General features: G+C 42.2%; 1 protein-coding gene and 1 pseudogene across 2 annotated transcripts in view; one reads left to right on the plus strand and one right to left on the minus strand.

The window, feature by feature from the left end:
- The window catches only part of Ankrd6 (ankyrin repeat domain 6), a 210,953-nt gene that overhangs the window by 190,176 nt on the left and 15,790 nt on the right, over positions 1-4,987 (minus strand). The gene's annotated exons all lie outside the window — the stretch shown is intronic.
- On the plus strand, positions 1,417-2,084 carry LOC105741774 (annotated as a pseudogene).

Raw genomic sequence — 4,987 nt, forward strand, 5'->3', positions numbered from 1 at the left:
TTATATTAAATAAAGTTTCTATATATTCTTTGAAAAACTCATAAGATCTCTAATTTGATGAAATAATGTTAAAATGTAATTATTTGGAAAGTATGGAATGAACCTTAAAATGCCCATATCTTTAACTCTGTAATTTAATTTCTAAAAACCTATTTTAAGAGATTAACTAGAGTACAAAACATTTATGTATATAGTTTCACTAAATTTTTAAAAATTATACTCTACATGCTTCCTAAATGTCCAGTAGGAGGCATCCAGTATAACTATGGCATGCTCATAAAAAATATTTTACAATTACTAAAAACTGTATTTTTAGGTTGGGGTATACTGAATGGTACAGCACTTATTAGCACTAAAAATAAACAAATGGTTCAAATACCTTAAGAGATCTGTTTTTTGTATTTCTTTTTTAAGTCTGTTATAGGAATAGCTCAAAGACTTTCACTGTCTTTTCCAACAGACCTAGTTCTGTCTCTAAAATGAATGCTATATATTAAATAAGAAAGACAACAGACATATGAACCCCAGTCAGACCGAGACTTAAGAGGATACCAGCATTTTCATTAGCGATCTAGTTATCATAATAGGTCTCTGTGAGTCTACCTCCTGCACGTGTTAGGTCTGCTGTGCTCTCAGGCATTTGCCAGGAAGTCACTTCACTCCAGTGCTCTACCCTGAAGCACAGAGACATCTTTGTTTCTAAGGCAGACAGAAGCCAACAGGGGCTTATATTACATGTCTGGGGAAAAAAATATTATTCATCTGTGCTACACATTTCAATAATCTTAAGTCCGCAAAATGGCATGAGCCCAAAATAACATGAACGCTACAAAGCCCCTTCACTTCATTTTTTAAAACTAACACTGTTTCTAATGTGCCTGTGGAGTAAAGCAGAAGATAAATACATTCATTTAGTGACATCTTAAAGATATGCCTCTACTGTCCAAAACTCAGTGTAACAACTATTCGATTCATTGGACAAATCTGTGGAGGTATAAAGGTTCAACAACACCTCTTCGAATACTCTATTCACAAGAGTCTGGGCTGAATGTTGCACCTGGAGGTAGAGAGGAGGTTCACTACAAGTCCAATCTGTATAGTGAGACCCTATAGACCCTGTACTAAATACATAAATATATATATATATATATATATATATATATATATATTTCCCCCCCCCCAGGGGCCAGGGTTATAGCTCAGAAGCATAAGTGCCTGTGTGGCAAGTGCAAGGTCCTGAGTTCAATCCCTGGTACTGCAAAAAAAAGACCAGTATTTTTAATTCTGACAAGGCTTAGTGGTACACATCTATAATTCCAGTACAATGGAAGGCGGAGGCAAGAGGAATGCAAGTTTGAGCCCAGCCTGAGCAATTTAGCTTAACCATCTCAAGATAAAAAATTTAAAAGTGCTCTTTCCAGCCGGCGCCGAGCGATGGGCATCTCTCGGGACAATTGGCACAAGCGCCGCAAGACCGGGGGCAAAAGAAAGCCCTATCACAAGAAGCGGAAGTATGAGTTGGGGCGCCCTGCTGCCAACGCTAAGATTGGCGCCCGCCGCGTACACACAGTCCGAGTTTGAGGAGGCAACAAGGAGTACAGAGCCCTGCGGCTCGATGTGGGAAACTGCTCCTGGGGCTCTGAGTGCTGTACTCAAAAAACAAGGATCATTGGTGTTGTTTACAATGCATCCAATAACGAGCTGGTCCGCACCAAGACCTCGGTGAAGAACTGCATTGTGCTCCTTGACAGCATGCGTACCGACACGAATCCCACTATGCACTGCCCCTGGGCCGAAAAAAGGGGGCCACGCTGACTCCTGAGGAGGAGGAGATTTTAAACAAAAAACGATCAAAGAAAATTCAAAAGAAGTATGATGAAAGGAAAAAGAACGCCAAGATCAGCAGTCTTCTGGAGGAGCAGCTCCAGCAGGGCAAGCTTCTTGCCTGTATTGCATCAAGACCAGGCCAGTGTGGCCGAGCAGACGGCTGCGTGCTAGAGGGCAAAGAGCTGGAGTTCTAGCTGAGGAAAATCAAGGCCCGGAAAGGCAAATAAACCTTCCCTCCTGGTTTAACTCATGTAATAAAGGTGTTTATTGTTCTAAAAAAAAAAAAAAAAAAATTTAAAAGTGACTGGGGATGCAACTCAGTGTAAGGGTCCTAGGTTCAATCCCTAGCACCACAGAAGGCAGCGAAGGAAAAGCGCAGGGTGAGAGGAGAAGAAAACAATTTTTAATGTTGGTGTTGGGGATGTGGCTCAGTGGTGGAGACCATTAATTAGCATGTATGAGGCTCAGGGGTCTATCCCCAGTGTGGAGGAAAAGGTAAAAATGAAGCCACGAAAGTAGGCCCTCATCCAGCCTGACGGTGACCTGACCACAGACAGACAGAGATCCCCAGTGTGCCCTCAGCAGAGGAAGACAGGACACAGCAGGAGGAAGGCCAGCTGCAAGCCAAGGAGAGAGGCCTCAGGAGAAGCCAATCCCGCAGACACCTTGATCTCGAACTTCTAATCTCCAGAACCTTGACAGAATGCATTTTCATCAATTAAATCCTCCATTCTGTGGCTAGTGCACTAACAGATTTTTTAAACAAGGATGTAATGAAAAACCTCTGAAGATGCACATGAAACCATGGTGTCTAAAGATGAATCTCAGCAGACTAAAATGCCTGGTTAGGCAAACACAGGGACCGCAGTTCAATCCCTGGCACCACATGCCATGCCAGCCCTGCCCCCAGGGTGGACTGAGCCAGCCACAGAATCCAGGTGTAGTGGCTTATGCCTGTAATCCCAGCACCGGGGAGGCTGGAAACAGAAGGATCACTATGAGTCCGAGATGCATAGGGATAACCCTGTAACAACCAAATACATTAATAATAATAATAAATGGAGGGCTGGTGAGATGGCTCAGTGGTCTAACGCACCTACTTAGAACAAGCTAAGCTAAGCAAAGCACAGGGACCACAGTTCAATCCCCCAGCACCACATGCCAGCCAGCCCCGCCCCCTGGTGGGCTGAGCTGGCCACACACACACAAAATAAATAAATAAATAAATATTTAAAAAATAATAATAATAATAATAAATGGAGATGAATACCTGAATTAGGAAGTGACTACTGTACAGGTCAGACTCATCATATATACAGGGCTAGGGGTGGGGCTCAGGGGAGGAGTGTGTGCCAAGCTTAGGTGAGGCCCTGGGTTGCAACCTCAGCACTGCACACACAAAAAGGAACCACGCAGGCAGTTTTCACTTTGCTTGGTTCCTATACATACAATTTCAGTTCCACAGTTTAAATTATACCAGTTCCCTAACAACATGGTTCAAATTTCACCTGCCACATCATATTATCTTTTGGAAAAAAACAAAACAAAACAAAAAAAAAACAGCATAAAGTGCAAGGTTCAGATAACTTCATAATTAATAATGTTATCATGATCACTGGCCAGTCACAACACTCCTCTCAAAGCTGTCTGTGACTGGTCGCTCCTCACCTGTTACAGAGCTCAACAGACAGCCAAGCAAGTACTAGAGTATCTGTGTTACCTCCTGATCTTCCAGGGATAGAACCACTTGACACTGCAAGAAAATGAATAATCAAAAGAGGAGGAGCCGGGGAGACGGCTCAGTAGAATAAGTGCTTCTCTGGCAAAAGCAAGGGTCTGAGTTCAATCCCCAGTTCCACCAAAAAAAAAAAAAAAAAAAAAAAAAAAAGAGGAAACTGGCCAACAAAGAGGAAAAGAACAGCAATTAACTGAAAAGTGGTAACACTGGAAGTAAAATCTGAGTGGACAGTGAAGAGTTACAGGAGAAGTAGCTGACCACAGAAAAGCTGGCACTGCCGCCACTTGAATACCCTAGACATGCACTCACAGAAACTCCATGGATTGGATTTATTGACATAAGTGAGAAAAGTTGTTGAGATAAATGACAAAAGCAAAAGCTTCTCATGGAAGACACTCTTGGAGACATTATACAGAACTGAAAGTACAAAGGATAAAATGTTGGAAGCTGATTCAAACTTAAAAGAAGGGGCCAGGGAGATGGTTCAGTGGAATACACACTTCCCTGGCAAGCGCAAGGGTCTGAGTTCAATCCCTGGTTCTGAAAAAAAAAAAAGATAAAATAAAGTAAAACTTAACTAAAAAAAAACTTAAAAGAAGTGAACCTGGAGCCAGCCAAATAGCTCAATGGATTAATGCACATGTTAGGCAGACACAGGGGCCGGGAGTTCAATCCCCAGGCCTGCACTGTTGGCCCCACCCTCAGGGCACCCTGAGACAGCGACTAAGACTGGGCATGGCAGCACGCACCTGTAATCCCAGCACTTGAGAGGCTGAAACAGGAGGATCACTACCCAATCTACATAGTGAGACCCTGTAGACTCGGCCCTAAATACAAATAAATAAGAAGTGAACCTTGAAAAAAAAAAAAAAAAGAAGTGAACCTTAAGCAAGGCATACCAAAGATGCTTGCTGTGTGTCAGAAGTTACATGGTAAGTTAATATTTTTTTTTAAAAAAGGCCAGCAAGATAGCTCAGAGGACTAAGTGCCTGCTTAGGCAAGCTCAGGGACCAGGGGATCACTAGGAGTCCGAGCTGCATAGTGAGACCCTCTACCAAAATATATAAAAATTTTTTTAAAAAGTTAAATGGTAAGAAAAAGGAGATGAACACTATTCAAAATACCCTTTTGCAAAGAAAGCAGTTTAATTATCTGTGTGTGCTAGGTTGTACAGTAATAACAATAACCTTGTCTTCTGGATAGTTAACCACCTAAGTTTGCAGACCAAAATTAGAGAAAAAGGAGGGCTGCAAGGAAAGCCAACATTTTGGCCCTAGCCTTTCAAGGTCACTTAAGACTCAGGACATATGAGAACATGTACTGTAACATCATGTAACTCAGTAGTGTCCCAAATTTTCTGATCAAGGAGATTATGGGGCCAAAGAAGAAAATGATCGATGATGTAGAGTGTGCCTAAGGAGA

This window comes from Octodon degus, unplaced genomic scaffold, assembly GCF_000260255.1.
Source record: "Octodon degus isolate 3935 unplaced genomic scaffold, OctDeg1.0 scaffold00022, whole genome shotgun sequence".
Lineage (NCBI taxonomy): Eukaryota > Metazoa > Chordata > Mammalia > Rodentia > Octodontidae > Octodon > Octodon degus.